This window comes from Ctenopharyngodon idella, chromosome 4 (assembly GCF_019924925.1).
Source record: "Ctenopharyngodon idella isolate HZGC_01 chromosome 4, HZGC01, whole genome shotgun sequence".
Lineage (NCBI taxonomy): Eukaryota > Metazoa > Chordata > Actinopteri > Cypriniformes > Xenocyprididae > Ctenopharyngodon > Ctenopharyngodon idella.
This window is the reverse complement of record NC_067223.1, coordinates 12,470,571-12,483,912: the sequence shown is the minus strand read 5'-3', so window position 1 is coordinate 12,483,912 and position 13,342 is coordinate 12,470,571. Positions and strand designations below refer to the sequence as shown.

Genomic DNA, 13,342 nt, shown 5'->3' with positions numbered 1-13,342 from the left:
GTGAGGGGAAAAAAAGACGTTTTTTTTATAACATGCAATTGCAAGTTATAAAGTCAGAATTTGCGAGATATAAACACAATTCTAAGAAAAAAAGTTTATATCATGCAATTCTGACTTTATAACTCGCAATTGTGAGTTTATATCTCGCAATTCTGAGAAAAAAAATTGTGACATATAAAGTCAGAATTACGTGATAAAAACTCGCAATTTGCGAGAAAAAGTAAATAATATATAAATACAGAATTGTGTGTTATAAAGACAGAATTGTGTTATAAAGTCAGAATTGCGAGATATAAAGAGGCAATTCTGACTTTATAACATGCAATTCTGTCTTTATATATTATTTACTTTTTTCTCGCAATTGCGATTTTTTTTTTTTTTTTTTTTTTTTTTTTTTTATCATGTAATTGTGACTTTGTAACTTGCAATTGCGAGTTTAAATCTCGCAATTCTGAGAAAAAAAGTCTCTGTTTTTAAATAAAAAAACTCAAAACTAAAATCAATTATGTTCAATGTTAAAATTGATTTTAAGAATTACAAAATATATAGTATGAAATTTATATTTAGCCACTATTCATCTATAAAACAACTCACAATTACATAATCATGTTTAACTTTTAACGTTGAATGATACTTGTTCATAATATCTACTTGGTACCTTTTAAACATCATTTGGTTTCCTGGCTTGCTATTTTCACAGGTACTTTCCTGTTTTGTGTGCAATAGACGGTCCATGAAGTTGAAACTACTCTAATCCCCCTTTTCTACTTGTGTAAGGATGTATTCAGAATCAGTGCAGGTCTTTAGTTGAAGGCCAAGCAGATAATGAACAGGCTGTTCCAAAACAGTCTTTTTTTATTTAGCCTAGTTTACTTCCAGTGCCCTTTCCAATACACTTCACACTAAGCTTCACCCCTATCCTCTACACAGACGGTCTGTTCCCTCACAAGCGGTTCCAAATGATGACTTTATCCCATACCTCCAATCGCATTGCAGGCCAGTCCTGGCTTAACAGAGATAGTGATCAAGGAAACAACTTGACGCTCGTGAAAGAACTTAAGGCTGACGTTGATACAGATTAATGTGGCTAACGTAATAGACTTAAATTGCTGCACTATTTGCCAGCAGGACTCACAGTGAATGCCAAAGTCCTGAGCCGCTAGGCTAAATGAAGAGCTGTATTCCCGACTGGGTGGAAAACCTGGTCACTATTTATAAACGGAGGTTGATCCTACAATAATGTGTCCGAGTTCTATGATTATGAGTATGTGTCAAGTGGAAGATTGTAGATAATCGCAGTAATGTACGCTAAAAGCTAATGCAGGGAAATAATCTTTATTCTCTCTCTTTATTTTTGGCATCAAGTATTCTGAAAGAGATGCATCAAAATGAGAGGAGGAGCCTCACGGTACAAGAACTCATTCACAAGCATTGAAGCAACAATAACAGTTATGCGCTATACACACATATGGCGCACCTTGCAGGGCCGCCCACATGCAAATAAAACAAAAATACACCTTTCACACTTTAATAAGTCAAGTAGTTAATGCATGTAACTGTATAATTTAGTGAACTGAAAATTCTGTCATTTGGAAATCTAATTGATAATTTTTTTTTATAAAACTTGAAAGCACTGAATAATCAGTGGAACAAATGACATTAGAGACAGGTCAAGAAATGGGACATAAAACATGTCTGTGCTTACTGAATACCAACTATTTTATTAAAACTCATGTGAAATAGTTTGCAGTATGTAACAAACATTTTAAACATCACATGACCTCAACTTGCATGCTTAATTCAGCGAGTAGAGTCCAGTTATCATCTTATCATCTGCATTTTTATTTCAATTGTAAAAAATATTTTTGCCAGTCCAAAGAAGAAAAAAATTAGTGAAAAAAAGAATTGGAAATGGAAGGTCAAGTCGAGTGCACTGCATTGTGGGACACAATATCTCATGCAACATGGAGTGGATTTTAAATAGGTACAAAGAAATTTGCATTCTGCACAGTGCAGAAATAGTATGAGTAGTATAGCAGTAGTCAAAACATACACTCTAAAAAATGCTGGGTTAAAAACAACCCAAGTTGGGTTGATAATGGACAAACCCAGTGGTTGGGGTAAACGTTTGCCCAACATGCTGGGCAGTTTTATTTAACCCAACTATTGTTTAAAAATTACTATATGGCTGGCTTAAAATGAACCCAAAATCATTCAAAACCCACCTCAAAAGGTGAGCATTTATTAATAAGCAATTAAAATAAATTATTATTAATTAAACATATTAATAAATGTTCATTTCTAACATACTTGGGGTTCAATACAGCAATTTTTAAACAATAGTTGATATAAATAAAACTACCCAGCAGGTTGGGCAAACATTTAAACCAACCGTTGGGTTCAAACAACCCAGTAACGGGGTTAAAACAACCCAATTGCTTGGTTTATCCATGTTCAACCCAACTTGGGTTGTTTTTAAACCAGCATTTTTACAGAGTGTAGGATGTAATTTTTTGTAATGCTAAAACTGTCAGTACAATATACAATATAAATAAGAAAACTGCCTCTACAATATTTTAAACGGCAGTCTAAAGGAACAGCCTTGCCCATGCTGTCCTATTACAGTTGAACACGACCGGGACAAATAGTCCCTGAAGAGGAAAATGATTTAACATGTGGTTTTATTTTTGGTTGGTGATGGCACACTAGTGACATTCATTTAGCCTGCACAGCTTTACTCTTTTAAATACTCAAATTCGTTCATGTGGAAGACAATAACTGCACTAGTTGAAACAATGTGCATCTTCACAAGTTTGAAACACTGTTGGAAACCACACTCTGAAAGCATTGTTTCTAACGACTATCAAACAGGAAGAATAGTATGTCAATCTACCGCAATACGTTACAATTTCACAAACAAGCATTTCCACCGATGGCTGCAATGGCTGTTAATTGCACTCTCAATCCAACATTAGTGAGCTACGCTGAAATACAGGTCTTTATGAAGACATCAAGTGAAACGCTTGCTGAGATGTAATACAAACCCACTAATCACAGCCATAATATACCTGCTACACAACAAGCAGGGCATAATTAATGACTCACATATGTTTAAAGGGGCTGCAAAATGTCAATAAAAACATTGCTAGGCAAATGCTTTCCTGCCTAATGGACTTGAAAGGAGTGTCAGTGAGTCTTATCCTACTTGAAACGAGTGGTGTGATGTGCTGTGTGCGTGGGCAGGTTTTGCTTTCCTTGTGGGCACAAAATAGTGTGGGGACGTCCCATAAAGTAGTATGGGGTTTTTTCATAAAAAGGTCATTTAAGGGACTAAATAATCTCTAAATGCCTGTTATAGTCAGTATTTTAGTGGCCAGAAATATTCTTGTGATTTCATGAAACAAACGTTTAAAACATGACCTTATCTTGCATGCTTATTTCAGCAGGTAGAGTCCAGTTATCATATTGAACATTAACATTAAATTGCCATCATTTACTCACTCTCATGTCATTCCAAAACTGTATGGTGTTCTTTCTTCTGCAGAACACAAAAGAAGATATTTTGAAAGATTTTTTCTTTTCATACAATAGAAGTCAATTGGGAGCAGTGCTGTTTTGGACCCCATTGACTTTCAAAAATATTCTTCAAAATGTCTTCTTTTGTGTTCCACAGAAGAACAAACCACATGATGGTGAATAAATTGATTGTGATTAAACTTTACCTCATGTAAACACAATACAAATTGAAGTGATTAATCTCATAATTTAGGGATGCAGCGATATGAAAATTTTGGCTGATACTGATAACCGATAATTATTTATATTTAAATGCCAGTAACCGATATATTGGCTGATAAATCTAAATCTAAATTTTACATAATTTTTGAGAGCCTGATTACAAAAACAAAAGTCTCACCATTAAAAGCCATGTCCCAAGCACACAGTTATAATGTTCTCATTATAATATTATACAGCTTATATGAAAGACTTGCGCTGTACATTGCACTTAATTGTATTTTCCTTTATGAAGTGATTTAAATCATATTTCAAGCAATTCAAAACCATAATGCTGGACAGTGCGCATCTGAAGTGTTCCAGCTGAAGGAAATAATCTGTTATTTATTGGCTTTAATATATCGACCAAATTTTCTCATCAGGCCAATAACGATAACTTTAAAAAATTATATATTGCCCGATACTGATATGGTGGCCGATATATCGTGCATCCCCATCATAAATCATAGCAACCATAATTGTAGTAAAACGTGGCATATGCCGATTTCAATTACCATAAACAGGCATGTTAACACTTTAATAGCATTTATTTGCAGATTCAGGGTGCTGAAGAAATATAAAGCAGTATATTAATGGTCAAACATCGAAATGGAGACATTTTAGGCACGTCACAGAAAAAAGACTGAGGCTGGATACCATATCATGCTGTCTGTGTGTGAGTTCATCATTTGTGCTGTGCATTGGGGTGAATAATAGTGATAAAAATTACCACAATTGGAAATAAACACATTATTGGTGCAGTCAATGATGACAGAATCTTCATTCATTCATGGGTGAAGTATCCCTTTAAAAACACCAGGAGTTATTTATTTACTGATGGCTAAAAACAGAGAATAAGGGAAATTGTACAACCCAGATCATCAAAGTGACTGATAATGAGTATTTGTAGTTGCACAGTTGCATTATAGTGCAACAAAGACAAGTTGAAGTCTGTAAAAACACATAAGACTGTTTGTGGGTGGCGTGTTGTTGTGCCCATGTTGTCAGCAGCAGATGGGATTTGGGCATAATCTCATTCAGATTCTGCCCGCTCTTGTTAAGTGAACAAGCTTTGCTGATAAACATTGGTGACACGAGTGCAGACGGTCGTCCCCTTGGCTGAAAGCGATGGCAGGAACCAGACCGCACACTCGGATGAACAGAAGAGCGAGCCAAAGACGGCAGAGCTTGAGGAGAGACGGAAGGGAGAGGATAATCTCCAGACGGGTTTCCTCCACCGTGAAGCGGTTTGCTTTGATCAGGGCAGATTAATCCAGCTCATGACCCCAAAGCCAAACAACTTAGTGAGTTACTGTGTAACTCCCCGCAAACCACATCCTGTCAACATGTATTGGATGAGGCGACTTTCATGAGGATCTTACAAGATCCTACCATGTAGTTTCTCCATGTTATTACCTGACGTCAACGTCACACAGCAGATGGTTGTGTGAGCTGTGCACATGGGGGGATCAATTAGAGCGGTCACAAGATGTTTGCATCAGAGGAAACTTGCAAAACTGTGCATGCTTTTGTTCTCCAAAACAGACTGTGCCACAGGGGCCCAGTTATGAGAGAAGGGATTTCTTGCAAAGCTGTCAACTTCTTCAGAATCGAACTCAACAACACACTTTTCTGAACAGTTTGAATTTACCAAAATGAGATGTTAAAGGCCTGTTCACACCAAAAACGATAACTATATTAGCGTCCTTTCACGAGCGTTTATTACAAGCGTGTGCTTCAGTTTTGTCGTCTGCCACTTTAAAAGCTCAAGCTCTTTAAAGCAGGATGGATTCTGTTTGTCTGTCAGTGTTTTTATTATTCATCAGCTAGAAAAAAAAAAACCTTCTGAAAGTGATTTCAAAGATATCGTTTCTCTGTGGCATTTTTATTATACTTGTGGTGTGAACTCTGCTATTCATTTATATTTAGAAAGATTTTTTCTTTATCGTTGTAGTTATCGTCCTTGGTGTGAACGGGCCTTTAAAGGTTAAGAGTTTAACATCTGCATTTTTATTAATGGTATATCTCCAAATTTTACAATATATTATCTAAAATACATTTAAAAAAAAATAAATAAAAAAATGCTATTTTAAATTGTAATAAAATTCACTTTTGGTTGGTGAGCGTAAGATTTCTTTCAAAAACTTTTAAAAATCTTATTGACCCCAAACTTTTGAACGGTAGTGCATGTACTTACATTATGGAATCTTGTTTCTGCCATGAAATAAAAAATAAAAAAGGTAATTGCGACTTTTTATTTCACAATTCTGACTTTTTTCTCAGAATTGCGAGATATAAACTCACAATTGCAAGATATAATGTCAGAATTATGTCATATAAAGTCAAAATTGTGAGTTATAAATTCAGAATTGTGAGATATAAACTCGCAATTGCGTGTCAGCAACCTTGCTGCCGCATTTTGAACTCTCTGAAGACATGACAGCGAAGACTTTATGGGCAGATACATCTGGGTGTCATCAGCATAAAAGTGATACAAAATGCTATATTTCTTAAAAATAGAACCAAGAGGAAGCATATAAAATGAAAATAACACTGGTCCCAAAACGGAACCTTGAGGAACGCCACGTGTGATAGAAGCTATTGATGAGGAAAAGTTTCCAATTTTAACAGAAAAGGTTCTATTTTGAAGATAAGAGGCAAACCAGCTTTGAGCAGTTCCTTGGATGCCCACGTACTGTCTTAATCTTTCAACTAAAATGAAATTATCAATCGTATCAAATGATGAGCTAAGATCTAGCAAAACTAAGGCAACACTGCTACCAAAGTCAGTCTTTACTAAAAGGTCGTTAGCTACCCTAAGCAGAGCTAACTCTGTGCTATGACCTGATCTAAAACCCTCTGAAAAAAATCTTGCAATTCTGAGAAATAAAGTCAGAATTGTGAGATGCAAACTCACAATTGCGAGAATAAGTCAGAATTGTGAGATTATTTATATAGATTTATTTTGTGGCAGAAACAAGCTTTCATATTATATTAAAAAAAAAAAAAAAAAAAAAAAAAAACTAATTTTCCATTTAAAATTAGTTGATTTTTTTAAATCCGTTTTGCAAATAGTATCTTAAAATCAGTAAAAGTATCTTGTTTAAAGAATGTTTATGTAAAGAAAAAAGACAAAGGATTTCTTGCAAAGCTGTCAACTCCTTCAGACTTAAACTCAACAACACACTTTTCTGAAGAGTTTGAATTTACCCAAATGGGTTGTTAAAGGTTATGAGTGTAATATCTGCACTTTTATTTATGGCACATCTCTCTGCGAACTAGGATTGGAGGATATAATTACGACTGAAAAAAATTACACACTTCCCCTACTTCACCTTTAAGCAATTTGTGATATTTTCTGTCAGAGTAAGCGTAACTTTCCCCCTGTGTCTGAACACAGACAGCGCTGAAGCTAAAGATTACACCTCGGACAGCTGACTCAGTATCTCAAGCTTACCACATCAGTGAACAGCCGTTGGGAACACTCCCAAAGACAGGAAGACACTCTCTACCGCAATAACAAAACCTTTCAGTGCTGCAAAAAAAAAAAAAAAAAAAATCTTTCTTTGTATTTTGTACTTGTTTTCCAGGATCTCAACATGCTTGTAACAATACACTACTGTTTAAAAGTTTGGGGTCAGAGTTTATTTTTTTATAATTATTATTATTTTTTATTTTATTTTTCGCAAATAGTAAAAAATTCAGTAAATGTATCTTGTTTAAAGGATGTTTACACATAGAAAAAATACAAATAATAATCATTTGTTGCATTAAAAACAACAAAAAAATGATTCAAAATTCAAACTAACTTTTTTTGCTGCACCTGTCAACAGCTAAAAGAAATGTTTCTAGCCTTAAATATTTTTATCCCCTATTAAACTGTAATTTGTATTATTTACGCAAGTGAAATACTTGCAGAGGCCAAAAAAATGTTAGTAAATGTCACAAAGAGCCCTTTGACAACAACCATGACATATGCCCAATGTGACAGCAGTTTTTGGTAATATAATAAAAGTACAATTCAAGAGGACAAAAATGATTTAGTGTACCTTTTAAGAGACTTTCCAAACAACAACTCAGGCTTCCCTCATTTATAACAGAGCACAGCGAGTATCTGTGACATGGATTTTATAATAGAATCTCATTTTGAACTCTGGCTTGCCCTGTAAAATTCACTTTAATAAAGTACAGAGGGATATGATAGAGAGAGAGAGAGTGAGAGAGAGACTCTTAAATAGAGGACAAAGCCAGGAGCACAGGCCTGAAAATGGAGCAGGCAATTAAGGGCTTCATGGCCTCAATGTTTCCTCTCTCTTTTTTTATCTCTCCTCTGCCTTTCCTTTCTCTCCTCTCGAGTCACCTCACCTGGCGTACGATATGTGTCTGTTTTAGACTGTGGCTCTGAGAGTTTTCTAACAGTAGCATCATGTACACATACCTGGCGCACACGCACCTGTTGAGTGATCACATGACCTCCTGCGGCCTCTGGGCGCTTCACATACTGAATAATTCAGTTCAGAGAACAACACTGGAGGTGTTCACACACACAGATGAAACACGACACTGAATTCTCATGTCCCTAATGGTTACTAGGCACTGTAGGCAGAGAAGACAAGTCTATTTCTACATAGTCATACTGTGCGGGTGATAATATTGTTATTAGTGGTGCTTGTTAAGGTATAAGCATCGCTATTACTAATGCTTCAAAGGTTATGGATTTGAACAAATTAAACTTCAGTGCATAATTTGTAACAGACATGAACGATACTTCTAATCATACATACAGCCAAGCCAGTTTGGATTTTAATAGGCAAATACTTAAGAATTTATGAATGGTTCATTATTGCAGTGATTATTATATTTCTAGCATGTTATATGTTTGGCAACAGTTCTTTTAACCCTAAAATGTGGAGTGTATAGCTTTTCATTTCTTAAACAATCATGTAGGAAGTCATATCATGCCATATTCCAGGATGACAATGTCAAGATTCATCAGGCTCAAACTGTGAAACAATGTTTGGGAGGGAGCATGAAGAATCATTTTCACACACGAATTGGCATCTCTGAGTCCAGACCTTAAACTCAGTGAAAGTCTTTGGGATGTGCTGGAGGAGATTTTACAGAGTGCTCACCTCTTGCATTGTCAACACAAATAAATGTATTTCCATCAAGAGGTGTATCAGTTTTTGGTCAAGATCTTGTATTGACAATGCAAGACGTGAGCACTACATAAAGCAACTACATAAATTTATCCACTAACCATTCAGAAGCGTCCAGATGCATTCTAAAAGTTGTAATTTCTTCCTGAGTCTCTCCATCAGTGTCCGACTCCGGTTTGAACAATGTAAGGCTGAACACCGTTACTGACAATCCTCATTTTGGCTGCATGAGATTCTCCTGCTTTGTTGTTGTTGAGCAACCAAAGTGTGAGCTGTTAAAGCTCGCGCTTCGGTTGCTCAACAACAACAAAGCAACACAAAAACTGCATGTTTTTGCTCACACCCAAATAGGGGCAAATTTGACAAGATATAATAAATGATCTATGGGGTATTTTGAACTTCACAGACACATTCTGGGGACACCAGAGACTTATATTACATCTTGTGAAAAGGGGGCATAATAGATCCCATTTAAGTATTTGCCTATTAAAATACGACCTTTTTTTTTTTTTTTTTTTGGGCCGGGCAGTGTATAATACTATATTACACTTAGAAGGAGGTGGGCTTTTTTGACTTATGCCAATAAGCTTTAACAAAATGCTTACTAAACTTACAATACACAAGCCACTTCCAACCCACCATAACAGTTAAAGTGAAGTAAAGAACAAAAGCTTACATTGCTATCGTTTATGCACCTGGCCCCCAAAATTTACATCTCATGAAGAAACAGGATGGCTTACACAAGGTTTAAACGGATGGTCTGAGAGATCAGGAAATGATCTTGCAGTTGCATACTCAAAGATAGAGTGAGAAAGCTAGAAAAAGAAAGTGAAGTCAGTCTTGTGTGGTCATTCAGGGCCAAATAAGCTAGAACTGAATGATTCATGTGACTCCAAGTGTGGGCTGGTTCGGAGAGGATGTGAAATAGCCGAGGTCTCTGAGCAAAAACCATTTCGTTTCTAAAAACATACGGTTTTAGAAAGCTGCCCCTGCAAAGCCCAACTGTTGAATTGACACATCCGTCAAGAATATGGGCAGAAATACCCTCCGCACTGCCGGAAACGTCAACACAGCTGTCGTTCTTCGGGAAAAGCCCTGGATAGAGTGAACTAACAGGGTTATAAGTATTCTGTGGCTTTTCCTAGCCATTTTAGACCAAATCAATAGTCAATACTTCCAAAGGAAATAATAACACTAAACTGTGAACACAGTAAAGATCAGGCATGCTGTGTACTGGTTTATAATGACCAGTTGGATGTCTGTGGGTGGATAAATAAAATCTGCGTGTGCCTGAGCGTGGGCGAAGAGAACCGTACGATGCCAGCAGTGTTTTTTTATACGAGGGGAAATGAAGATCGGTGAGACCCTCTTAATGGTGTGCTTGAACGGGCCAGTCAGAGTTGCCATGACTCCTGTCTCTTGGGTTGCTATGACGGCAGCGTCTTCACATAGAGTTCGGATCCACCTAATCATAGGTTTAATAGGTGTGTGCTCACAGACGGAGCTCTTCGATTACAAAACACTTGTCCAACTGAACAATCATGGTTTATTTACATAAGTGTAATCTCGTGACACCTTTTTAGTGATACTGTAATTATAATAACATGCAATATGTGCAAGTATCACAATGATCGTTAAAGGGGTAAATCACCACTGGCAAAATGGGCTTTCAATAAAACTTGGCTGCCTATGTGATAGAAAGGTGAAATTTGTTTTAAATTGGTGCTACCTGACTAGAGAAAACAGAGAAAAAAGGCTGCTGTCTTCCCTTTTGCCAAATAGGTAGGAAAACTGTGTTGTAGTCCAAAGCCACTCCTAGTCTGCTCCTATTGGATAGGCTTGACTAGAGTCAAATACCGCCTTGCTTTACTGTAAACCTTAACGCTCAAAATAATTAATTGGTTTGAGTAGGGCAAACTCAAATTAAACAAATTAGTTCAATCAAATTAACTTGTGAGTATTTAGAACTTTCTTTTTCTTTTGAGTTCGTGAAACTGACACATTTTAAGTAATCTGAATTGTTTCATTGTTTTGAGTTTTATGAACTTGTCTCATTTAATTTAGACAAACTTAAATTTACCTGAAACTGGGCTGGGATTTCTATTTCCCAGCATGCTTGACCATGACACTCGAAAGGGAGAATAAATGCTCAAATTAAGTGTTATCTAATGATAAGTGATGAGATAAATGATAATGTTATAAATGTTATATGATAAATGTTCTATATTGCCGTACTTTTTCAACAAATGTTGTTATGCTAACGTCATCAAAGCATTGTCACCAATTAGCATTTGCTGAATTAGCTAGTTATAGCTAGCTAAATTGCCACTGCTAAAAAGGTGAGAGTACATGATAGTTTTAAGTTAAATGTATGAATTAATTTTTTAAGTTAGAGCAATTAAAATGTATGAGTACAAAACTGAAATCTGCCAGTTCTGCTTACTTAAACTTTGAATTTCTTAGTTACATCAAAAAATTGATGTAACTGATTACCTTTGATTTACCTGAGTTTTGCCAACTTATTCGGGTTTACAGTGTTGAGTAGGAAATACTTCTTAGCAAACTTTTAGTCTCAATGGTGTCAACTTTTTCCCGGGTGCAATAATTAAAATATTAAACCATTAGCTGAAATTAGTTATTTTCAGTTTCCGGTGAAGGATCCAGCGCGTTTTGGGCAGTGGCTAAAGGCTAAGAATCATAAATATGGAGAGAGCACTGTGACAGAAAATCTGAAAAACCTCAGTGTTTGTAGTCAACATTTCAAACTGTTTTACGCCAAAAACTGCCCAACCCAACAAATTAAAAAGCCGTCGCTTACAGTTAGGAAAGCTGTTGCATTAGTGTTCTGTTTTTACCATAATGCTGTAGACAAAGTAAAATACGATACAAAAACTGAAACAGTGATAAACCTACCCTTACAATAACTGTTCTGTGAACAACCCTCTGTCGATCCGACTGTCCATAGGCAGGGATACAAAAATGCGGAAGTACAATCTGTAGTTTTCACGAAAGCCCTGGAGCTGTCAAAAGTCCACCGAATGATGAATTTTGTGTCACCCGTTGGACTTTGTTGACGAATAAATGTGAATTTCGCGGACCAGGTAACAGGGAGAAGTAAACATATTTGCTCATATTCTACCAACATTGATTGTACCAATACAAAGAAGAAAGAATACAAACTTACACTTTAAGTAAACCTCTCAGACATGCATTATGAAATTTAGACACAATCTATTCAAGGACTGTCTTCCTCCAGTGCAATAATCCGACCTGGTTAATCCGACTCTCCCCTGGTTAGCACACAGAGATTAAATTACTGCAGTCAAAGCAACCGGGGGCGACCCACCACAGTACGTATAAACACTATACAGGCCTGCAAGGATGCACAACAAAAACGGTGCATCGGTGCACCTATTACTATGTAGTTAAGACATGGTAGATACACATAGGTTCATCTTTATAGGTCCAGGAGGGATTGAATATCAGGCTAACTAACAACCTGAAAGTATATCACTATTGTGAGGTGGATGAAAACATGCATGCATGGCGATGCAAGTGGCTGCAGACTGCGAAACAGTCCAATTGTTTATCATCAAACACACGTGCATGACCACAACCGCTGCAAAAACAATGCATGCAGGCTAACGGAAACCATCATGTCACTTAATGCATCAAACAAACACCTTTTAATTAGTTTTTTTTCAATATAAGACAAAAAAATAGCTCCACCAAAACACCTCCAGGATGCAAAAAATACTATTTCTACAGTGCATTCTGACTTTCAGCTTTTAGATGAGGAGTGAATAATAATGAAACCACAATCAGAACAACTCCTCTTTTGTGTTGCTACAACAAAACGTTTATGCTTGGAAAACCCAGTTTAAGATGGTAGCTGTGTTTTGGAACATGGTAGCCGGTTTTTAGCTGGTCCAAAACCAGTCTGACCAACTTAAACCGGCCTTTGTTGCTGGTCTACCAGCTAATGATCATATTGGACCATTTTAGGGTGGATTTTCCAGCAGAGTTGTTTGTTATTGTTTATAGTTTAATGTCTAAAAGTGCAATGAACTTTGATTTTACTTAAAAAGGGCTGTATTAAAACTTATTGTTACTGTATTGTTATTGTATTAGCCACCACCGCAATCAAAATAAATAAATATAGAAACAAAGTGAAAGAAATATCCTGAAGCTGTTTGAAAGTGATCACAAATTAATAACTTGATTTTACAGTAGTAGTAGTGCTGAAACAAGTATCTTAAACAAGCCTAAGATGGTTTTTTGGTTTTAAGTGGTTTCAGATGGTCTCCTAGGCTGGCCAAGCTGCTGTTCAGCTGGTTGTCAAGCTGGTCTCCAAGGGTGTCCAGCCAGTAAGTACCCAAAACATCTGTAAAACCAGCAAACCACACCGA

At 36.3% G+C, this 13,342-nt stretch overlaps 1 protein-coding gene across 1 annotated transcript in view; it reads right to left on the bottom strand.

Annotated features, from left to right (window-relative positions):
• The window catches only part of camk1da (calcium/calmodulin-dependent protein kinase 1Da), a 65,982-nt gene that overhangs the window by 52,029 nt on the left and 611 nt on the right, over positions 1-13,342 (bottom strand). The gene's annotated exons all lie outside the window — the stretch shown is intronic.